Source organism: Polypterus senegalus, chromosome 3, assembly GCF_016835505.1.
Source record: "Polypterus senegalus isolate Bchr_013 chromosome 3, ASM1683550v1, whole genome shotgun sequence".
NCBI classification, from domain to species: Eukaryota; Metazoa; Chordata; class Cladistia; order Polypteriformes; family Polypteridae; genus Polypterus; species Polypterus senegalus.
Window position 1 is genome coordinate 140,772,604 of NC_053156.1, and position 25,610 is coordinate 140,798,213.

At 39.1% G+C, this 25,610-nt stretch overlaps 1 protein-coding gene across 1 annotated transcript in view; it reads right to left on the reverse strand.

The window, feature by feature from the left end:
• The window catches only part of ankrd6b (ankyrin repeat domain 6b), a 183,021-nt gene that overhangs the window by 115,470 nt on the left and 41,941 nt on the right, over positions 1–25,610 (reverse strand). The window lies entirely within an intron of this gene.

A 25,610-nucleotide genomic window follows, 5' to 3' on the forward strand; every position in this document is an offset into this window, starting at 1 on the left:
AGCATTGTAGATTGTCACCTCAAAGTCAGGACACATTAAGTGTATTAAAGGGGGTGTCTTACAAGGGACTGGCTTCCTAACCCGGGTGATCCCTACCTTGAACTCAGCACTAGGATAGATTACTGGACAAAGCAGGATTAAAAAATTGCTGAATGGATACATTTATTGGTATCATCGTTGTGTGCACTGAGGACGAAAGCCAACACATAAACACACACACACAGAGTCCTTACAGTCTCTGCACAGACAATGGCCAGCAATTTGAACCCACAATTCTGAAGCTGTGAGACAGCAGCCATGACCACTGCTGTAGCATGCCATCCCAGTTTAACAATGTTTACTATTAAATTCTTCAGTGTGCCAACTAAACAAGAATTTAAACAGCACATCAGATTATACTTTTTATCATAACAACTGATATTCAGAGAGAGAACTTATTAATTTACAGACTCACAACAAGGACAATGAAATCAATAAAACACGTGGAACAGACAAATGAAGTTCATCTAACAGACCACCCAATTAAAGTGCTGTTACACAATAAATATACATTTATTGACAAAACAAAATGAAAATCAATAGCTTGCCCTCTAATAAGACAGGATACCAAGCAAAAATCCATTTAATGCTGTTCCTGTCAAGCGCTGTTGCTTTTCACGTCAATATCATGATATCTATGATTGACATATTTGAGTGGTACACAACAAAGCATATAACGCTGTCTGCCTGACGGGCATGATGTTGCCAAAATGTCTGTGTGTCCATCACATGCGTGAATAAAGGGAGGCATCCTGAATTATTTAGGAGGTAAGAAACTTATGACAGGTCAAATTTTCAAACTGAGTCTCACAATTTAGATTTGGTGCTTTCATCTCTTTCTTGTGGAAGTATCTGCCAAGTGCATTGTTGTAAAATCTTACACTAAATACCAGCATGGGCTACAAACCCAGCTAATCCTTTGTCAGGTATATCTGCAGTACTGGGTTATAACAGTGAAGCAGGCATGTTGATTGACTGATTTACCAGAGTGAATGTCAGGGGTATTCTTTTCTGTATATATAATACACTACCGTGGCTGTCCATTTGTCTGTCCAGGATATTAAATCACCTGTAGCCCGGAAACCGTTTGACCTATTGACCTGAAATTTGGTACGCATATACTATGTGATGTCTACTATCTGCTTTCGGGGTGAAGATTGACCACCAAGGTTATTCCTCTTTTTATTTTTATTTTATTTTATTGTAGAATCAACTCTCAGCAGCGGCCACTGGGGTGGCTGTGCGGCGCATGCGTACAGGCATCATTCTCATTCTCTACCACCTTCACCGCCACTTCCCCTACCTCTTCATATCTTAAATCATTCTCGAGGCAGATTGAAGACCTAAGAGCCAGCTTAAGTGAAAATGTAAGGAAAGCGTATTAAGTAATTGCAACACAAGCACTGACTCAATCAGTTTTAACATGAAAAGATGCTGATAGAAGAAGAGAAGAAGCAGGCTGCTAGGATGGAGAAAAGAAATGCTGCTCACGAAGCAGCAAACGCATCAACCTGTGAGCAAACGAATGCTAAATGTATAGGGAAAAGAGTATGAAAACTAGGAATGCTCAAGTCAAGTGTATTTACTGCACGTTATAGTGCAGAACGCCATTACTGGTATAGAAATAATACAGATTGAGGAAGGTCACAGTGTGCTAGTGGTGAGATTTGAGCCGGTGACAGCTCGTGCAAGATGTTGATGACACTGCCACACTGATATGACATAACAATTAAAAAGAACGGTTTAGTCAAATTCCTGGTATTCAGGAAACAGAATATTAAAACCTAATCTGCACAGGATAAAGACGCCCATATAAACAGCTAGTTCAGGAAATGTGTTTTTGCCAAAACCACTTAATCCTGTAAGGAATGCATCTTTTCTTTTTCATCAGATACTGCAGTGAATTGGGACTCCTCAAACTGTTAACCTTTGACATGTGATGTACATTATCAAAGCTGAAATAGCTGCACGATCCATACAGAATAATAAACTCTGTGCCGAGTATACTCTTGACTATCTGTGCTTTAAAAAAAAGGGTGTTGGAAAAAGAAAGAAAGCATATTTGCTTGTAACCTGAACATATTGTAAATTTTACACATTAACCAGTAAAAAACACTTTGCTACTAATGACTACAAAGTGTGTGAATACTGTATAATTAGACTGTAAGCTACACCCTAACTTTACGACTATACCTTTTTTTGTACACTTGCACCACAAAACTGGTCACAAATGTTTTTCGTATTATAGGTATTAGGTTTATTTTGATTGAATGACTGTGCTAAACCATTGCTGCAAGGATAACCACAGTATTTCCAAAATGTTTCATTAGAAAAAGGATGTAAAACTATATGTAAAAATGACATAATCAATTCAATGTTTATGTAGTTTGCAATTAAACTCAACTTGTATGCTGCCACCTGCTAACCTTACCATCCATGCACATCCTGAGCCACTTTACGTGTTACAGGGGCATATCCCAGCAGCACTGAACACAAGGCAGGAACAAGCCCTGCATGAAATGCCAGCCCATTAGTCGTCACTCATACACACTGCACCACCGTGCCAAAGTTCAAGGATTTTAAAATATACTTTCCAACGTACCCACACTTTAGTAGTGAATGAGACTCCAAGGGCAGATTTGGGTGGCGTGTTAGCACAATGATTACTGCTGCCTGCTGATGTCCCAGAATAATCACCATCTCTGTTCAGTTTGCATGTTTTCTAATTAGGTTTTATGGTTTCCTTCCACATCCCACAGAGGTGTGTTAAATTTAAAGGCAACTCTAAACTACTCCTGAATGAAAGTGTGTGTGTGGGGGTTAGTGCTCTAAGATGGTGCTGTGCCTCTTCTATGGTGGGCTCCTGCCTTGTCCTTTATATTACCACCTCAAAGCATCTCAGAATTGTAAGTGTGGTTTTGGAAGATGAAGGAGTTGATACAGATGTACATGAAATAAATCAAAGTACAGCATGGAAAGTACATTTAATAAATCATCAAAACACAATACTGGCTACTTTTTTTCATCTGTGTTAATTTCTTTGCTTACCAATTTTCTCCAAAGCAATAGAGTATCTTTTAAATGTGAATAAAAATCTGCTTTATCTTTTTCCTAATTTTGGAGTAGGCAGTACTGAATATGGAACAGTCAGTTAAATGCAGACTCTAACTTCACGCCGAACTCCACATAGAGGACCAGCCTCTGGTCAACTGAAGCCACTGGTGTGAATGTCAGGGGTAAAGAACCCAAACTACTGTGCCAGCACATCAGCCAACCCTAATCTGTAGTGCCAACCCACTGTCATTCAGTCTCTTGCATCTGCAAACACTTCTGAAAAGATTCAATATTCAAATAATAAACTTCACCTTCATGGACATGGCAACATTGAATACTGTAGCCATTTTTTAAACATTATAACCTACTTAGGTCTAAAGCAGTGGTTCCTAACCTTTTCTATGCCCCACATTCCTAGAAAATGTTTGATTTATATTCTTACCCCTACAAAAGTAGTATCACATTTAAAGATTAAGAAGTCAAATTTTTGAACCATAAACTGAACCATACACAGTACTACAGGAGAACAAAGTGAACTAAAAAATATGGTTTCAACTCAGTACATAAAATGTAAATATAAATTGAGAAATCTACCTTTATAAATCACCATAATCTTGTAAATGAGTCCCCTGCGAAGCTTAGACACTTAATTGATGATCCGGGGGTTGGGGTATCCAGTGAAGCAATAAAATGTGAGCAAGTGTTTTGGGGGATTACAGACCCCTGTGAAGCAATGGGCGCCAACGCGTCACTAAGCAATAAAACATGCAGTGTTCAACAAGCTTTGTCCCCCAATAACACCTGCACTGCAGTTCAAAAACAGATATGCTGCACAGTTGCAATTGTGGCACTACTGTCAGGACCGCCAGCAGGAGAGTTGGGCTGAATGTAAATGACATAAATGTCAATCAAACCTTGATATCAGTGACATTTCACGATCAGGACGTGCACATAAATCAATACTAGACCTTCTCTTTCTCTACAAACCATTCCAAGGTCCAAATTCCATTCTCTTAAAATAAGTAATTTGCCTTCATGAACATTCTGCCAGCATTAAGGAACCTGAGAGAACATGCATTTCTGTGGCTTATTCAAAAATGACAATTGCGCACGTGATGCTTGATTCTTTTCATATCTTAGAACATGAGCACTAATTAATAAATGACCTACAAATGACAGCACACTGCAAGACACTACAATAAGGTTGGATAACACACCTCACCCAATTTTGGCCTTCCTCTTTGTCGCAACCCCCGAAATGCCATCTTGTACTCCAGGGGTTGTTGCCACCCCAAGTTGGGAACCCCTGGTCTAGAGAATCTACTAGCCAAAAACACTGATGATTTAGAGTATTATGGTTTTCATCTGATGAAGAGAAGGGTCCATGTACACGGTAATGCCAATGTTCCAAGCTCAGCTCTGCATGAGGCTGCTTTCAGAACTAAACCTTCCAGCAACTGTAAAAAGGCAAGGCTCTCCCTTCTAATAGTGCCCTGGTCAGAGTTGACCATCTGTCTTTAGACTCCTTTTGTCTTTCATTCTCTGGTAGGCTTGTCTCTCATGGGAGAATATAATAAATATGTCAGTACCTACAGCAGGGACTTAAACAAAGTCAGACTTTAGGGGTTCACTGACAATGGATGGCCTGATAAAGATAATGTTTATGGTTTGCAGATCAAAGAAAAAAGATCAACAGCATTCTTAAAGTAACTGATTTGAGGAAAGTTACTGAAAGGAACAGCTTGCAAACAGGTTGCTAGTGCTCCAATGTTGTGTCATGGGAACTTCACAATGCAGCCGTAAAACCCAAAATACTACAGCACATCTTCACCTCTGATTGAAAACTTCACTACTAAAACAGATTAGTCCAGCAATTTCTAGTCTCAGTTCTGGGGAACCCCATGTGGGTGCAAGTTTATTTCCAAGCAATTTTACAGTCTGTGTTCATTTTGCACCTAACTGGTCTGCTACTTAATTAGCTGGTTATTGTTTTTTTGTTGTTTTGCATTTAGAAAAGAGCAGCGGTGTGACAATAAACATTCATAAGAAATTTTGAAATATTCATATTGTTTTCTATAACTTTTACTTCTTAGCTCTCTTTTGTAATCTTCCTATTAATTCACCTTTTTCTGTGGAATTTCCTCTCTTAAGTTTATTCGAAGAATGAAAATGAATAATAATCAAAATATACACCAAATACAAATTTGGTGTTTACATCTTTGTTTACATCTTGCCTGAAGAAGGGGCCTGAGTTGCCTCGAAAGCTTGCATATTGTAAACTTTTTATTTAGCCAATAAAAGGTGTCATTTTGCTTGACTTCTCACCAAATACAAATGACATTTGCATTTATTTATCAAAGTAACTGTAAACCTGAGAAAAGAAAGTAAGTTTAAAAAACAGTTCAAAAACAGCACCCTACAAAAATATGCAGTATATGGTGTGGTGATAATGAACTGCAGAAAAATCATACAACCAGGTTATTCATAACACATACTGTTATGGAATTAATAGCAATAATTTGTGCCTAGGGTGGGTAGACGTCTTTACAATGGCTCTGCCCTGGTACCATGTGGCATTGTGTTTTAAGGATTGATTTGGATTGCAAGTAAGATTCTATGACTGTTTTGCAGCTATCAATCTCTTCCAAAATATCTTTCTGACACACTTAGTTGTATTACCATACGACACAATGACTCTACCAGTTTGAACACTTTGTATGAAGATAGCACTTTCACTTTCTGTCTTCTTCCTCATCCCGTAGTTCTTTACATGTTTCTGGAAATGCAGTTCTTCTTGTGTCTTTTGTAAGTAGGATCCCACTCTTTTGGTTATTTTATATTAAAATTAATATCCATCTAATTTTACAACTTTCCAGTCCTTGTCAGGGTTATAGGAATAGGCCAGGGTGTATACAAAGGTAATCCACAGAAAAGAAATTTACCGTCATTAATCAGCTTGGTTCATGGATGTTTTTAGACTGTGCAAAGAATTCAAGATTCCTGGAGGAAACTCCCAGAAACCTAGTAATGCATGCTCCACAAAGAAGATATCCCATCCCAGAACTCAGCCTACTTCCAATGTAGTTTAAGGTAGTATTAATTATAATAATGCTATGGTCAATATTGGTTTTGTAATATCACCACAATTATATTAAGTGGTATTAAAAAGTCAGAAATCCATATATTTCTGCTCTTGACATTTTTAATTACAGCATGCCATGTCCTAAAACATACAGTTTTTTAAATGCCACAAGCATAAAACCTACAGATAATTTGATTAAATGTCATGCCTCTGCACCTGTTTTGCTTGTATTATATTGTTGCTTTTCTTTATTATTATTAATAGCTCAGAAGCTATTTTATTTTAATACATTGCTTGCACCATATAGCATTTGGAAATAACAGAACTGCTTGGAAATTAATGCAGGTATGAAATTAACTATTTAAAATAGCCAGCGTTCTTAATGTGAGAAGGTGGGCTACGGCCCCAGTTGTTCACTGTACTGAAACTGACATATATTTAAAAATGAATATGTGATTTCTAATATTTTGGCCAAACCTGCTGTTTAATCAGAAAAGGAGAGAAGTAATATATCGTGCCCACAAATGAGTAAAATCAAAATAAAAATTAACCTTAACAGAAAGTCAACAAGAATTCGGATTTCACAAAGAAAATGTGAATGGGATGGAGGGCTATACTTTGCAAGTGAATACACCGACTGGGGCCATAGCCTGCTTCAGGTCTAATAAACCTAATTACAGTCTAGGAAAGGTTTTTTAGGACCAATAAAATGATTGTATCGAAGAGCACTGTGCTTGTTGAAACACATCAACAATTCAAACTGCTCACAACAATTATCCTTCTGCAGTAAACAATTACTTAGCGCCACTCCCAAACTTGGAATCACATTAGCAGGAGAACATGAACAGAGGTCACGAGGCAAAATGAACCTACAGTTTAAGAGAGACCCAAACGCATTCAGCTTCTTACTCGCTTGGACAGACAGATTACTTAAATAAGAGGTACAAAAACATAATCATTTATTATTTCACTTCCCAACATTCTAAAGTTGGCTCAGTTTTTACCGCAAACACCTAGTTGGGAGAGAACAGTTACACTGGCCACTGTCAGAACTGTGGTCTTTCTCTGAATTCCATTAAGTGAAAACCCATTAAACTTGCAACATCTGTATTATGATAATATATTGTTACATAGAATATAGTTATCAGTCAGTCAGTCATTTTCCAACCCGCTATATCCTAACACAGGGTCACAGGAGCAAATCCCAGCCAACACAGGGCGCAAGGCAGGAAACAAACCCCGGGCAGGGCGCCAGCCCACCACAGGGCACACACACACACACCAGGGACAATTTAGAATTGCCAAGGCATCTAACCTGCATGTCTTTGGACTGTGAGAGGAAACCCACACAGACACGGGGAGATACAAAGTCCACGCAGGGAGGGGCCAGGAAGTGAACCCAGGTCTCCTTACTGCAAGGCAGCAGTGCTACCACTGCGCCACTGCACCACCGTGCCCCCCTTATTTCAGTTATACTAATGATAATTATCCTTTAATAGTATCTAATAAATTCATATACATTTTGACAACAAGCTGACTGTTAGTAGTGCCTTAATTATTTATCATTTTAAGTCACAGCCTACAAAGAGTAAATGTTTTATTAAGTTTCCCTGGACTGCCAGAAAAATGCAATGTCATTAATTACTGTATTTCTCTTCATTCTATATATCATACTAGCCATGTGCACCCAACTACATTGCGCGTGTTAAAGTTGTCTGTGAAGGGCTCCCTGTTTAAACGCGGCTGCCAGTTATGAACTGGGCCCTTCGTTGCACAGCATTATGATTTTTTATAAGGGAAACAAAATTACAAAAGAAAACCCTTGGACATTGATTCGATAGGAACGGCCTACTTGGAATCACTGTCCAAATCGTAATTATGTGGTGGTGTAGCAGCATTTCTGCTTCTGTCCGTTCACAGTCCGTCTCGTTTTCATGATGCTGTCATTTCCTCTCACGATCTCTTCTCAACCTTTCTCCAATCTCGCAGGTTGCTTTGTGGCAATCCAAAGAGTAAGGCAATATACACGGAGCAATGGTTATAAAAGTGGGACACATAGGTATCCAGGCTCTTTAAAGCATAAATAGGGATCACTTCACTGATATGTGAGCAAGGCACGGTACAACTGTGAGACACGCAGCACTCGCCAGCTACAACGTAACAATAATCATTTCCGGAACGTGCTGTTATGTTTTCATTCATTTTACCCACCGTCTTTTTTTTCTTTCACATGTTACATAGGCACATACCTTTTATCTTCGGCAATCTCATTCTCTAACCAGGCCTCAGGAGCTAACCAGCGTAACACTGTCCACCACCCCTTTCGTTATTCCGGCACATTGTTGATATCTGTGAGTAACAACAGCGTACTAAACTGGAAGGTGGTCTACGCATGTGTGTAATTCACGGACAAACAAAGATCAAGATCTAAATGAAGATCTCTTTAGTTAATTTAAAGCACAATTTGTTTAGTTGGAATGTCTGCCTGGAGGAGATTCTTAATGTAATGCCTATGTTTTAGCTGTCTCTCTACTGCCATCTAGTGCTTCTTCTAATTCATTCGCGGACAAACAAAGATCAAGATCCAAATGAAGATTATACGTATATAGAGATGCTATTAATATCAACATATGCAAGTACAGCATCTGTTTTCTAGACTCTTAAAAAAGCACTGATCGATCAACTATTTAAAGATTTACCTCCTCTCAGTCTGATTTAAAGCACTTGTTACAACCAACCAAAAACTTGATGATGTACAAGGGAGTATTTAAAAGTTTCGGAGTCTCGATCAGAAAGAGGTATTTAAAATCATTGATTTTTGTAATTCTGTAAAGATCAGCTCCTGTACACCAAAATGTGGGAAATGTAAGTTTCTAGCATTTGTGGTTTACAGTATGCTTCCTTTTGCAGAATCAAGTGAAAAAATCAAATACCATGCTGTCACTCTATTTCTAAGGCTAGGAAACAATACGCTTTTGGAAATTAACGTTTGAAAATTGGCTCTCATCTAGTCAGCTTTTACAAAGATTGGGTGACAAATTCCATCTTACAATGATGACCCGAAGTGTGGCTAGCTTTCAAAACCAATGACAGAAGAGGGGGTAGCCACAGTGAAGTGAATCGTAACAGACAGTAAAAGAGTGTTGGCATGTGAGATAGCACGAAATCGAATGATTAGTCATTGAACAATTAAACAAGAGCAAGGCCTGTGCACATTGGGTGCCTAGAATATTGACTCCTGAAATAAAACATAACCACATATCATGCTCCAAGAAGAATCTTGAGCTAATGAATTCAAACCGAGAGAAATTGTTTCAAGGTCCAGATTATTAGTACAGTTTTCAAGACACTGAGGATGTGTTCCACCTGGATAACATGTCTCAAAAATTCCCACCTACATGGTCCATTTTATATCAATTTGCGTTGGTGTTTGCAGCAATCAGTCATGAAAATGTCACAAACAGGACCATCTGCTTTAGAAAAATCCCCTCACTCAAACTACATGGGTTACAAAGGCTGCACCGTGAAACTGGATTCAAAGACTTCCACATCCACTCTGTTCTTCATACCTGGCACTGTGTGACTATCATTTGTTCTTCGATGGAATGGGATGCGCTATGTGAATTAAACAGACTTCAAGTCAACTATAAAAGAATGACTGCACAAACAAGTGGCAATGAAAGGCTTTTTGTGAATTTTATAACAAGTATATTAATATTCATGAGGAATTATGTTGAAAAATTAATTGTGCTTAGCTTTATTGGTGTTACTCTTAATATCTCAGACCAAAAACATTTTGCTCGCTCTTTACAATGATGTCATCTTTGAACAGAAACACCTTTCACCTTAAATATAAATGTACTTACGGTGGGCTGGTGCCCTGCCTGGGGTTTGTTTCCTGCCTTGTGCCCTGTGTTGGCTGGGATTGGCTCCAGCAGACCCCCGTGACCCTGTAGTTAGGATATAGCGGGTTGGATAATAGATGGATGGATATAAATGTACTGTAAAGATTAATACAGAAATAAAAAAACTCTTTCTAGCTAGTGTCTGTGACACTTTTTTTTTTATTAAAACCAAATTTTGGCCTGGCAATAGAATTTTAAGAATGCAAAATAAGCTGAAAAATCTACCATCTTTGAGCACCTGCTGTGCTGCTTAGCCTGTATTACCTAAACATCTAGAACTAGTCTTATCTCTGGTTTAGAGAACACTCTGTCATTACTAGTAGCCAAAATGGCAAATGCATTATTGATAGTGAACGCAAAATACAATCTAGTGATAGCTTGTTCTGGAATTGCCCACACCACTCGGAACCTCCATGTGCCTCAGTCGTCAGGCACAAAGAGACCACCAGAATACTAATGTGTTAAACAACCTAGAGAGAAAGAAGCAGGCAGGCAGGCTCCTGTTTGAGGACAAAGATAAGATTTTTGAGATAACAATGAGGAATGCAGAAAAGAAGTCTTAAGACAATGCAAGTCTGTTTTTGAAAGATTTTGCACATTAAAGAGTGAGGCAACAAGAACAACATACATAATGAACCACGGGGCTAACAAGTTCTGTCAGTTGAAGAAAGAGCAAAAATGCTTGAAGTAGCAATTCAAGTGAGTGACAGCGAAAGAAAGTCGTTCACTGGCCAAATTTAGATCATCACTCGTCTTACAGTAGAATTATACAAGAGGAAGGGGAAAGGAAGCCAAGAAGGAAGCAACATTTAGTGAGAACCCACTTGGTGCAGCTACCTGGTCATCTTGTCTATCTCAAACAAGATATGAACTATCATCACCAAAATATTTACACTGACATAGCTAGAAAAACAACAATTTCTGAGTTATTGCAGGGGCCTTGATGGACCAAACCACCCACCAATCAGTTCAACAGCAGTGAGCCAAAGCGGAAAGAGATCAAGTAAGCTGTGAAATCAGCCACAGCCAACTACCTCAGGACAAGGGGTGAAAGAGATGCCTCAGAATTGTGCACAGGCAATTGAGGATCCTGAAGGTGATCTTGAAAAAGTGGAAGACGGCACCACAGTGTGTATGCTAACAAGAATTGTGGTCTACCAGCCAAGGAAATGGTGCTGAAACTAGCTTTATCCCATATTCGTATTAATATAAACATACTCACAAATCTCCATCTTCATCCATCTAGCCATTTACTGAACCCATCCGTGCACTGTCTGAACACACGTTAGGGTTGTGGGAAAGCAAAGCCTATCCTGACTGCAGCATAATATAAGGCAAGAACCAAAATGAGAAAGGGTACCAGCCCAGGGTAAGGTACATACCAGGGCAATTTAGGGTCATCAAGTGAGGTAATTGTTTCTGGGATGTGAGATTAAAATCCGGAGTTTCTGTGTACTGCCCTAGGATAGAAAGTGCCAGGCAGAGGTGAGCAAGGTGGACCAGGAGTCAAATTGTTAACCAGATGGGGTGACAACCAGAGACAGACAAAATGACAATGCATCAAAATAAAAAATAATCTCAAATTCACAATTTCCTAGCCAACAATTAACAAAAAACAAAACAGGATTTATAAATGAAGCACCTGCAACTAAGTTTTGAGACAATATCCATAAACTTGGACAATGAGGATAGACACGGGCTGGCATAAATACCACTGGACTGATAAAGTATACCATGCGATTTTTGCAACTGTGCCTTCTAGCAATGAGTCATTGTGTTGTGGCAATGGCATCCAAAATGGCACTGTGATTGGCACTGTGGCACAATGTATAAACTCCACGCAGACCATGAGTAGCTCGGACTTGAAGTGTGCATTCCTGTAGAAGTCCTTCAGGAACTGACTTAATTTTTTGTGACATGGGACTAAAATTTAACAGTAAAGATTGGACACAGACAAAGAGACTTTATTCCTGTGGTCATGAGTGGGTTGGTGGTCAGAGCATAGATGAACCTCTGAGAAAATGTTTGAAAAATATACCATATAGATGTTATTTTACTATTATAATTTATTATCAATCATATAAGCAATACAGTTTAACTGTAAAATCTTTTACGGTCAGAAAGTGAGTGACTCTGTGATACAGTTTTGTCTCATTGTCAAATTAATCACTCCAGGCATTGGGGTGCATATGTATAGCAGCTTGTAAGGCAGATGCGCAATATGGTTACTGGTTAGAGTATTGCTTTTCGTTCTTCGTCTATGTACTAACTTCCCTTTAGTGGTCATGGTCAGCAGTATGTGTGCCTGAATTGTAGTCGGCTTGCTTCTGGCCTGGTGTGTGTGTGAACAGCGTGTGCTTTAAACACACACCAAAGCAGGCCTATGTATCTACAGTATTTATTAGGGATTTGGCTTTTTAAAGAAGATGCTCAGAGGGAGGGATATAAAAGAAACTTAACACGTCTTCATATACAATAGTTCTTTTTTTATTATTTTATTTTATTATTATTATTACCACACTTACTGTATATTAACTTCACCTGTTGGTTGTCTGGTACAAATCTTGAAATCAATATTTAACCCACTTCCTATTGTCCAAATGACTTGAAATTTTGCACACTTACTTCTGATGAAAATACATGAGTCAATAATCAGTTTAACTAATTGATCAATTAATACGTGTTAATTAGGAAATGAAATTTTCATATGAAGAATAGTTCAAGATTTCACCAATAGATGGCACAAGTAACAGATAGAAATATTAAAGGAAGTGTTAAAATATTGATTACAAAATTATACTAAAACAAACCCAAGACTAAAAAGTTGCTTTTTAAAAACAACGCATTTTTTATATATATACTAGCAGAATACCAGGCCATGGAGAAGTAGTGTGTTAAAGAAGTTATGAAAAAGAAAAGGTAACATTTTAAAAATAACGTAAGATGATTGTTAATGTAATTGTTTTGTCATTGATATGTGTGTTGTTGTCATATTTATATATATATATATATATATATATATATATATATATATATATATATATATACCCGCTTGCAGCGGAGAAGTAAAAGAAAAGGAAACATTTTAATAATAACGTAACATGATTGACAATGTAATTGTTTTGTCATTGTCATGAGTGTTGCTGGCATATATATATATATATATATATATTGTCACAAAACGAGTCAAAGACAGAAAAAGGTTTGGGGCAGCCACCCATGTAATTTGGTATCCTGGCTGCAACTTCGTTTTCTTTCAAATACCAGCACTGAAGTGCTTACAACAGAGTCCAAAACAAGACTGACACAGAAGGGAAAAGGGAAGGCTTTTAAAGGGGGAGACAGGAAGTGAGGTCATAAGGGTCGGGCACGTGTTCATTGTTCATTGGTTTAGTCCCGGATGTGACATCAGGGGGGCCGGAGCTGGCAAGGTCTGTCTCCATTGGCTCGGTCCCAGAAGTGACGTCCAGAGAGACAGGTGGAACCTCCCGGGTTAGGTCTACAGGGAAGTGAGAAAGAGAGTTAGTGCGCTCTGCCACATCCCGGCATGGCTCAGAACTGCCTTCACTCGAGCCCTTTAGCTGCCTCCCATGCGCGCGTGTGTGACAATATATATATACGCACAGACACACACACACATATAAACATATATATACACATCATATATATATACATATACACACACATATATATATACATATACATATCTACATATATACTGTATATACACATATATATACAAATCTACATATATATATATTAGGGGTGGGATTCAATTAAAAAAATTAATCCAATTAATTAGAGGCTGTGTAAGAATTAATCTTGATTAAACGTATGTAATCGCACATGTAAATTTGCCCCAAATCGCAAATGTTTTTTTTTAATTTAAAAGGGTTTTAGTGGGCGACAGAATCAAATAATAGATATGGACAGGAATATTGTAAACTCAAGCTGTTTTAATTTCTGAAAAAAAAAATGTATTTAAACTGCATTTGAATCCAAAACATAAACAAAAATATCATTCCTGGTTAAAATTGGGCAGACTTAAAAATAAAGTGGTAGTTTAAGTACTTTAAGTACATTTTCAGAATAGTATTGTCTTTAAATAATAATAACCAAAATTTCAACATAAAGTGCAGTTTTTCTTCTTAAAAAAATACGTCAGAAACATAAAAGGTAATTTGACCAACTTAATCTTTAAACTCTGAGTAACCTTAGCCAAAATGATTTTGTACATTAGGCTAAAACAGTGTGATCATTGAACATTTTGTAATTAGATGTAATTAAATTTACTAACGGTCACGGAAGTCCAATGATCCCCAGTAAGAGCCACAAATTTCGCTTTCTGTAATGCATCTAATTTTGCTTGCTTTTCAGTGTGCACAAAACCATGCTTTTATCAAGGCTTCGCTCGGGTAGTCGTTTGAAATGAAATTTTACTCCAATCAGTCGTAGGAACGCATTTTATTCCGACTCTAACATTTTTGTAGCTGTGATGTGTGCATCAGTGTAATCGATGTACCAGGAAATCATGCATTGACAAAAGTTCCCCTTTGCTTGGAATTGAAAGTGTGATTAAATGCGTTATTTTTTTTAACGCGTTATCTAGTACATGCATCGAAGCTTCTCAGCTGTGCTTGTGTTAAGAACAGGAAATATTTTAAAAATAACGTAACACGATTCTGCGTTAACCGCATATTTTTTCATACGTCCCAATCCAAGGAGATGCGAGGGTAAAATGAATCGTGAAGCGCGCGTACATAGTCAGTACATCCCCTCTTGGGAATTGAACCTCGGATGTCGGCACTAGAGGCGAAGCCTCTACAATTGCGCCACGGCATGTGGCTTGTCTATTTAAGAGTATGTAGATCGGGGTATATATATATATATTCGCAGCGGAGAAGTAGTGTGTTAAAGAAGTTATGAAAAAGAAAAGGGAACATTTTAAAAATAACGTAACATGACTGTCAATATACAGTAATTGTTTTGTGAGTGTTATTGAGTGTTGCTGTCATCAAGGATTTCATTATCATTATTTCTTTCAATCAGGGTCGTATTTGTAGGATGTGTTGTGTTCAAGTTACATTCTGTGTTTGTCAATCGTTGTAAAGATGACAGGTTTCATTCATCGATTCGTTTCTTACTGCATCAATAAACAGCTCGTCTTCCTCTTTATCTGAGACGTGACACACTGCATGCACGGGTTTTTTTTTACACTGTCTTCCTTTAGCGGGACATTGACATTTTCCACAGTGTGCTTTGTTTCTGCAGTAGCTGCACTTATGAATATGCTTGTATGTATCAGACTCTACATATTTTTTTGCTGCGTCAGTTCACGTGAGCCGCTTGGTGTTCTTGCATCGAAGGTTCCCAGCTGTGCTGGTGCCATCTCGTGTGATATCCACGGCTGTATGTAATGTTAGCTAAGACTCGGCGCTTAAAAGTTTCTCTCGCAGTTTCGCTGAGTTTGTGCCAAACACCACCCTGACCATCTCATCTTCCTCTGCATAAGCACAGTCCTTCACCCGTGAATATTTAGCGGCAGTGTTTGTATTGGATTGCCGCTGACGGACGGCCTTATATGGGCAGGCAGTAAATTACAAACGCCAGCGGCAGCCTGTCTATGAACTTAATTTAAAGTTTAGGTTTACACCGTGCTTTGTTTCCGAAGTAGCAGCACTTATCAATATGGTTGTATATGTCAGTCGCTCGCTTCTTATTGTTTCGCTGCCTTCTCAATTATGTAATGCATGTTTTCTTCAGCGCTTTTTTGAGGTCTTCCTAGTTTTCTACGCACTGCGTTGACAGTCAGTTCACGTGATTACATGGGAGGCGTGATGATGTCACATGAAACTCCGCCCCCCACGGCTTTCGAGCTCAACTCCATTACAGTAAATGGAGAAAAATACCTTCCAGTTATGACCATTACGCATAGAATTTCAAAATGAAACCTGCCCAACTTTTGTAAGTAAGCTGTAAGGAATGAGCCTGCCAAATTTCAGCCTTCTACCCACACGGGAACTTGGAGAATTAGTGATGAGTCAGTGAGTGAGTGAATCAGTGAGTCAGTCACTCAGTGAGGGCTTTGCTTTTTATTAGTATAGATTCTTTAATTTTTCTATTTAAGTAATCCAATCAATTTAATTGTCATAGTTTATATACACTCACCTAAAGGATTATTAGGAACACCATACTAATACGGTGTTTGACCCCCTTTCGCCTTCAGAACTGCCTTAATTCTACGTGGCATTGATTCAACAAGGTGCTGAAAGCATTTTTTAGAAATGTTGGCCCATATTGATAGGATAGCATCTTGCAGTTGATGGAGATTTGTGGGATGCACATCCAGGACACGAAGCTCCCATTCCACCACATCCCAAAGATGCTCTATTGGGTTGAGATCTGGTGACTGTGGGGGCCATTTTAGTACAGTGAACTCATTGTCATGTTCAAGAAACCAATTTGAAATGATTCGAGCTTTGTGGCATGGTGCATTATCCTTCTGGAAGTAGCCATCAGAGGATGGGTACATGGTGGTCATGAAGGGATGGACATGGTCAGAAACAATGCTCAGGTAGCCCGTGGCATTTAAACGATGCCCAATTGGCACTAAGGGGCCTAAAGTGTGCCAAGAAAACATCCCCCACACCATTACACCACCACCACCAGCCTGCACAGTGGTAACAAGGAATGATGGATCCATGTTCTCATTCTGTTTACGCCAAATTCTGACTCTACCATTTGAATGTCTCAACAGAAATCGAGACTCATCAGACCAGGCAACATTTTTCCAGTCTTCAACTGTCCAATTTTGGTGAGCTCATGCAAATTGTAGCCTCTTTTTCCTATTTGTAGTGGAGATGAGTGGTACCCGGTGGGGTCTTCTGCTGTTGTAGCCCATCCGCCTCAAGGTTGTGCGTGTTATGGCTTCACAGATGCTTTGCTGCATACCTCGGTTGTAACGAGTGGTTATTTCAGTCAAAGTTACTCTTCTATCAGCTTGAATCAGTCGGCCCATTCTCCTCTGACCTCTAGCATCAACAAAGCATTTTCGCCCACAGGACTGCTGCATACTGGATGTTTTTCCCTTTTCACACCATTCTTTGTAAACCCTAGAAATGGTTGTGCGTGAAAATCCCAGTAACTGAGTAGATTGTGAAATACTCAGACCGGCCCATCTGGCACCAACAACCATGCCACGCTCAAAAATGCTTAAATCACCTTTCTTTCCCATTCTGACATTCAGTTTGGAGTTCAGGAGATTGTCTTGACCAGGACCACATCCCTAAATGCATTGAAGCAACTGCCATGTGATTGGTTGATTAGATAATTGCATTAATGAGAAATTGAACAAGTGTTCCTAATAATCCTTTAGGTGAGTGTATATTACTTAGTAAACTTACAACGGACTTGCAAGGTTGTTATTTCTTATGCATTACAGCAAAAAAAAAGGAAATACACAAAAACTTTTTGATATGAATGTTTTTAGCGCAGCATCTTAGCATCTTAGGTAGAAGTGAAGTCTTCATCGATATTAAAAATGATCAGTTTTGATGGAAGTTTTTGAAACATAATAAAACTAACAGTCGCTCATTTCTGCTGAGGAGCCCTCTTCCCTTATCAGGGGCGTCATGCATAACGCCATGCGTAGAACTCACACTATAACATGGCGTAAGCACAAAAGCAGGAATGTGCTTACGCACAGAAAAATCCAGATGCAAAAATCTGTGTGTTCACAAACTTCCACATTCTACCGCTACATAAATCCCGGTCAGCGTGAAAAGTAATGTTCGTGCACGCGCCTGCTGCCCCAACCCAATTCCTCCCAGAATTACGCCTTTTTGAATATGTAAATCAATATAAATAGCTCTTAAGCTCAGCCTTCTGTGAAAAGGCAATGGGAAAAGCATGGGGGTAAATAGAATTTCAGCGAATACCAAGTGGAAGCAAAGAAAAACGTACTATTTGTTAGTTTAAACAGTAGTATAAACAACAAAAGGAATTCGATCGAGTGTCGGAGAAACTCAAAAGCTGAAGTTCACAAAGTCATACAGTGCCCGAAATAAAAAAAGAAGTTGTCACATATCAAAGTCGCCGTGAAAAGGTGAGTCGTAGCCCACCGTCTGCGTTTCATATAACACCTCATTAGGGTACAGAGAAAAAAAATAGGCACACAGTGGGAAAAAAGCACAAAATGTCAACTTCAATCTCAAAATTTCCACTTTAATCACGTAGTTAAGTTTAAGCATGAGCTGAAGTGCGTGCAGAAGGAACTCCGAGTCCAGCTCAGGGCGGCAAAAGAGCAGTACAGGAGAAAGCTGGAGCAGAAGTTGCAGAACAACAGTATGAAGGAAGTGTGGGATGGGATGAAGATTATCACTGGCTGCAGCTCAAAGCGGGGTGTCGCCATCGAGACAGACGTGGAGAGAGCAAACCAAATGAACAACTTCTTTAATAGGTTTGATCACAGTAACCCACTCTCACCTCGGAGTACTGCATCCTCCAACCATCCTTCTGCTGATACCAGCATAGGTGAGACATCCCCACCCACCATTACAGCAGCCCAGGTGAGCAGAGAGCTGAAAAGACTTTGTGCCAGCAAAGCAGCGGGTCCAGATGGTGTATCGCCACGATTGCTGAAGGCCTGTGCGTTGGAACTGGGGAGTCCTCTACAGCGCATCTTCAACCTGAGCCTGGAACAGGGGAGAGTCCCAAGGCTTTGGAAAACATCTTGTATCACTCCTGTCCCAAAGGTATCACGTCCTAGTGAGCTGAATGACTTCCGGCCTGTTGCTCTGACGTCACATCTGATGAAGACCATGGAGCGGCTGCTGCTTCACCACCTGAGGCCACAGGTCCGCCACGCCCTCGACCCTCTGCAGTTCGCATACCAGGAGAAGGTGGGAGCGGAGGATGCCATCATCTATATGCTTCATCGATCCCTCTCCCACCTGGACAGAGGCAGTGGTGCTGTAAGAATTATGTTTTGGACTTCTCTAGCGCCTTCAACACCATCCAACCTCTGCTCCTTAGGGATAAGCTGACTGAGATGGGAGTAGATTCACACCTTGTGGCATGGATTGTGGACTATCTTACAGACAGACCTCAATATGTGCGTCTTGGGAACTGCAGGTCTGACATTGTGTGCAGCAATACAGGGCGCCGAGGGGACTGTACTTTCTCGGTCCTGTTCAATCTATATACATCAGACTTCCAATATGACTCGGAGTCCTGCCACGTGCAAAAGTTCGCTGATGACACTGCTATTGTGGGCTGCATCAGGAGTGGGCAGGAGGAGGAGTACAGAAAGTTAATCAAAGACTTTGTTAAATGGTGCGACTCAAACCACTTACACCTTAACACCAGCAAGACCAAGGAGCTGGTGGTGGATTTTAGGAGGCCTAGGCCCCTCATGGACCCTGTGATCATCAGAGGTGACTGTGTGCAGAGGGTGCAGACCTTTAAATATCTGGGAGTGCAGCTGGATGACAAATTGGACTGGACTGCCAATACTGATGCTCTATGTAAGAAAGGTCAAGCAGACTATACTTTCTGAGAAGGTTGGCATCCTTCAACATCTGCAGTAAGATGCTGCAGATGTTCTACCAGACGGTTGTGGCGAGTGCCCTCTTCTACGCGGTGGTGTGCTGGGGTGGCAGCATAAAGATGAAAGACGCCTCACGCCTGGACAAACTTGTTAAGAAGGCAGGCTCCATTGTAGGATTAAAGTTGGACAGTTTAACATCTGTGGCAGAGCGACGGGCACTAAGCAAACTCCTGTCAATCATGAAGAATCCACTGCATCCACTTAACAGGATCATCTCCAGGCAGAGGAGTAGCTTCAGTGACAGACTTTTGTCACTGTCCTGCTCCACTGACAGACTAGGAGATCGTTCCTCCCCACACTATGCGACTCTTCAATTCCACCCGGGGGAGTAAATGCGAACATTAATTTTATTTATTTATTTTCATTTTTATTATTATTTAATTTAATATTGTTTCTTTGTATCAGTATACTGCTGCTGGATTATGTGAATTTCCCCTTGGGATTAATAAAGTATCTATCTATCTATCTCTATCTATCTAGTTTATTTTGTCATTAAAGTAGAACATCATAAACTTTATCTTAAAATAATTTAATTTACTAGTTTCTCAAATCCCATCGTAACTAAAGTAGCATGTTAAATGCTTTGTTTTGTATTTGATCTTATATGTGCTCTATGTGTGTGAATCACTACCTGCTTCTTAAACTGGCTTTCTCTTCCTCAAAAGGAAACAGAATCCATTACATTCATGATATTACAGCTCTCTGAATAACTAAAATACTGAGATGTATATGTAATATCAATTTCATGATGATAGAAGTTAAAGCATGTTATTAAACATGGGAACACAGTGGAGCAGTGATTGTGCGCGACCTTCGATGAAATAATTTATTGCAGCAGTACTGTCTCTTTTAAACGTACTAACCTGCAATTCTTGTCCTTCCTTTTCTTTCTCCAAATACCCATTCGCCATACAATCAGCTCAGTAATAGACGTTAAGCCATCTGTAAGCTTATAACGCCGATTCTTCAAAACTTTTAAGGAACATTGAATTATCTTCGTAGTACATGTTTAATTATTATATCCTTCATACTAGTCCCAGTGAAGCATACAGTGCGAGGCAGGAACAATCCGTGAACGAAGCAGCAGATCCTTGCTAGTGTAGCGACACCGTGTCCTTTAATTATTAATAATATAGATTATTTAAATGCAGTTATAGTTTTATCTGTATAATATAATAAACATATTTTGCTGCATTTCATCTTAAAAATGATAATGTCATCATATGTAAATACGTGCTTTATAAAGTGGCTCAGGTTGTGTAATATTATAACTGTATCGCAAGTTTACAGTGAGGTAATTGTACTTATAAGTACAAACATTTCTACAAGGAGCAGTTGATGGACTGATACAGTGCGTTTAGAGCTCTTGGAATGAAACCGTTTCTGAACTGCGAGGTCCATACAGAAAAAGGTTCTGAAGCGTTTGCCGTGTGAGAGCAGTTCAAATAGGAAGCATGGCTGAGGCAGCGTGTGCTTGATGCTGTATACAGATAATTCTCTTTCTGATCAGCTGTTCCGAGTGGTGCAGTGAGAGTAATATGGAAAAAGATGATCCGCTGTGGCAACCCCTAACGGGAGCAACTGAAAGAAGAAGAAGGTGCAGTGAGAGTAACAACGCTAAAGCAGCTACGGTATTTAGAATAGTTTGACCATTCTGTGGACCATTATATTGTTACACGCTAATTACAAGCAGATGCCTTAAACTAATAAACAATATGCGGTTAATTTCAGTGTATTTATAAAGCCGCGTCAGGGATGTGCATCTGAAAAAGAAAGATAAACCGCACAGGAACAGTAGCATTGCTTTGACGCTGGGGGCCGCCAGTCTGCAAAACTGAGCGGAGAACTTGCGTATGACAGTTTTTTTTTTTTTGGATCTTTTTTTACTTATAAGTCGGTGTTGATTTGTAATATGGCTGTGCCCAGTCCTCCGAGTCAAAATGCCATGTGTACTTTTCTTTAAGCAAAGCCTACGGCGCACTCAAGTTATGCTGGTCATACTGTAGGTAAAAAAACAAGCACGTTGAACTTTTGTTGGGCAAAGTATGCAGGTCTGCTGTTTGCTTTTACAGCTTAAGTAACAATCAAGACAAAATCTGGGCCAATTTTAAAAGGATTTTTTAAATATCAGCTTCAGCACCATTTTAATCCTCAAAAAGGACATTGTCAGGAAAAAGAAAACATCTCGTCACCCTTTATCTCTTCATCTATTTATTTAATTAAATGAAATCAATAGACCAACTCTGACAGCATTATCAAAAAGATTAAACAGTAATAAGAAGATGTATTCACATCTGTGTGATATTTTTACCCCTTTGTAGGTTTTTCTGTTTTAAGGATCCAAATAGACTATGTGGCCCTTTTAAAGGGGAAAGTAGGAATGCAATTGGGAACGGAATGGAATCATGTGCAGGGATGGGAGAAAGGGGACAGAAGTGGGCAGACATTGGATGAAATTGTGTTTGAAGTGGCTGGGAGCAGGACTGAAAAAATCAGTACCATACAGACCTCTACCTGGGAGTCAAACTCATGTCAAAAAACTCTATAGTGTATATTATAACTAAACTAGACAGTAACAGCGCACTGCACAATAAAGATAACATGCAGTGAATACACTTGACTTGAGCATTCATAGTTTTCATCCTCTTTCTCTGTACGTTTAGCATTAGTTTGCTCAGAGGTTGATGCACTTGCTGCTTCCTGAGCAGCTCTTCTTTTCTCCACCCTAGCGGCCCGCTTCTTCTCTTCTTTCGTCGGCATCTTTTCACGTTACAACTGATTAAGTCAGTGTTTGTGTTGAATTACTTAGTATGTTTTCCTTAATTTTTCACTTAAGCTCGCACTTAAGTCTTCAATCTGCCTCAAGAATGATTTAAGATATGAAAAGGTAGGGGAAGTGACAGCAAAGGTGGTAGGGAATGAGAACAGCACCTGTACACATGCACCGCACGGCTGCCCTGCTGGCCGCTGTCGAGAGTTGATTCTACAATAAAATAAAATAAAAATAAAAGGAGGAATAACCTTGGAAGTCAATCATCATCCCGATAACAGATAGTAGACATCACGTAGTATATGTGTACCAAATTTCAGGTCAATAGTAGTAAATAGGTGATTTAAAATCCTGGACAGACAAACAAACAGCCTTGGTAGGGTATTATATAAGAAGATGTTGACTAATGCATAATGTAGACAGTGAAACAGTACAATGTCTAAGCTCAGATGTGAACCAATGACAGTGAAAGGTAATGAAAAAGAACTCATGGCCTCTATCTCTCTCTCTATCCGTCATGAGAAAAGGTTTAGCTTACACACTGAAAGAAATGTGCCCCGGGTCTCGATATGGAACTGTGCTAGTAACAGCAGCTTCTCTCTCTTCCTCTGTATCTCTCTCTTTAGACAGGATTTTATTCCTTTTTTAAATGTGTACTCTGTTAAAAAAAAACTGCCTGGGATCCTTTGACAATCTGTCTCTACAAAAACCAACCTTTGTTACTGAAAGACAAAAGTTTCACTCCAGTGGCGGAGCTGTAATTATCCTTTTATACTTTTTGATCTGGAAATCGAATGATGGCTAACAGCTCAACATTTATGCCCATCTTACACAGGATCAAATAACTGATTCTAAGTAAAAGGAACAACTTAGTCAGTTACCTCTTGGATGACTTCTCCCTAAAGTCTATCCAGGCAAGATTTATGAACGGCTAGTGATAGTGTTACGAGAATTTTAGAAACGAGGGCTTATGTGTGCAGTGTCTGGCAAACATGATACTAGGAATGCTAGATTATTGCCAGAGGGTAGGTGGGCACAATAAGTAGCACAGAAGACTCTCCCACACAAAAGAGATTAGTCAGAAGACAGTGTGAAAATAAAGCAGGTGATGTGACGCTAGGCTTCCAGGAGAATATACACATAACTATAAGCCAGTTTTACCTAATAAAAAGATGACTTTAGCGAAACTTTGTCATGACCCATATAGACTCCCTGCCAACATTACAACTTTTACAGAAAGCAAATACATCATCCACATTAGAAAGCAATGGAATAATATAATACTTGGCATAAACACATGCATACATAAAGGTTTAAGACTACCTTCAGGACAAAACTAAGGCTTTGACTAAATATTCCAAATGCCATAATAAGACTTGATTTGAATGTAGAGATCAAAGGAGTTTAGTTAGATGTCAGCAGAGGAATGTGTTCCAGAAATGGTGCTGAATGAGTGTTCACTGTGGGGGCTTTCATACTAAGGCCATTGACACAGACCTGGATCCATTTGTTTTTAAAGTTTGATTGGAAGGGATATTGCTTTGCACTAAAAGGAGTATACTATGTGACTATGTGTTGTGTTTCAGGTTTGAACAGAGCAAACAAAGGGAACTAGATAGATGCTCATACAGTGCAGTACTCACTAGAAAAGGGTGCCAGCAAAGAATAAGAAGGTCTTAAAAATATCAGAATGGATTTATTTTTAAAGATTCATCACAATACAAGGAAATAATTTATTCTATAATAGCAAGAAGTTTATTTCACCACTCAGTAGCTTAAGTGAACTCACTCAACATTCAGTGTAAGGAGCTTAAATAAACTCAGGACCAGGCAGCATAGGCAAAACAAGCTAGGACATTACAATCTCATAAATCCCCAAATATAAGGCCTCTTCAATAATACAACATACAAGGAGTCCTATACCACAATACACATCTGTCAAGCTCTTGCTGAACTCTGATATCATGATATCTAGCAACTTTGGGGAGGATCCCACAAAATCTCAGGATATCCCACAAGGCAGCTCCATCAACTGAGTCAAACGGTCTATGAAAATCAACAAAGGCAGCCAATATTCGCGTTTATGCTTCATGAGAACCCTTAGTGCCAGGATGCGGTTAATGGTAGACCTTTTAAGCATAAAATCAGACTGCTCTAGTCGCTGGTAGGTGAGCAAATGATCACAAATCCTATTGAGGATGACCCTAGCAAAGACCTTACCCGGCACAGAGAGCAGTGTTATCCCCCTGTAGTTGCCACAATCCATGCGATCACCCTTCCCTTTCCAGACAGGAACAACAAGTCATATTTTCCAGTCAGTTGAGATGACTCCCAGTTGAGATGAGTCAATTCTCATCCAAAGAGAGCACACCCTAACGACTAAAGACAAACGTCTAAGATTATATCAGGGTGAGTTGCAGAATAGCTGGAGTGAGTCACTGGGTATGTCACATTATAAGCTATAAGCCTAATTTTAGTAAGTCCGAGATAATGGGTATGGAAAGCATGAATGAAGAAGAACACAATTTTATCAAACCATTCCACTGGATTTCTAGGAGTATTACATACCTTAAGAATCAGGTGAATCCCAAAGTCTCACATCTTTTTTAAACACATATAAAACCTCTTTTTATACACTTAAAGGAAAACATGAACTACTGGACCAATTTACCACTATCTTTTCTGGGAGGAATTAACCAATTTGAAAAATCTAGATAAGCAGATATTTAAGATATTATCCCTTCATACCCCATTTTCATTTGTAGGCAACTACAAGCACAAGCATATCATTAAAAAAATCTTATTTAAATATCATTTATCATCATGTCTATACCAGGAATTGTTGTCTTGGTTTGCGTAGCAACTCACCTATATTGAAACAATTTTCTAAAGAATGGAAAACAAACTATTCAAATTTAAACTTTCTTATCAAGGCATAAACTAAATTACCTGAAATCTTTACAGATGACTTTGAGCCAGATCGTGAGGTGTTGTATGGGAAAACAGTATAAAGAAACAAAGTATAACTTGGCAAATAGCATATAAAATGGGTGATGCATAAAAAGGTAAATGTATACCGCAAACTGGAACAATATTCCATTGTCTATGGATTGTACATACTGTGTGTTCAGAAATTAGGGATGGAGATTTCTA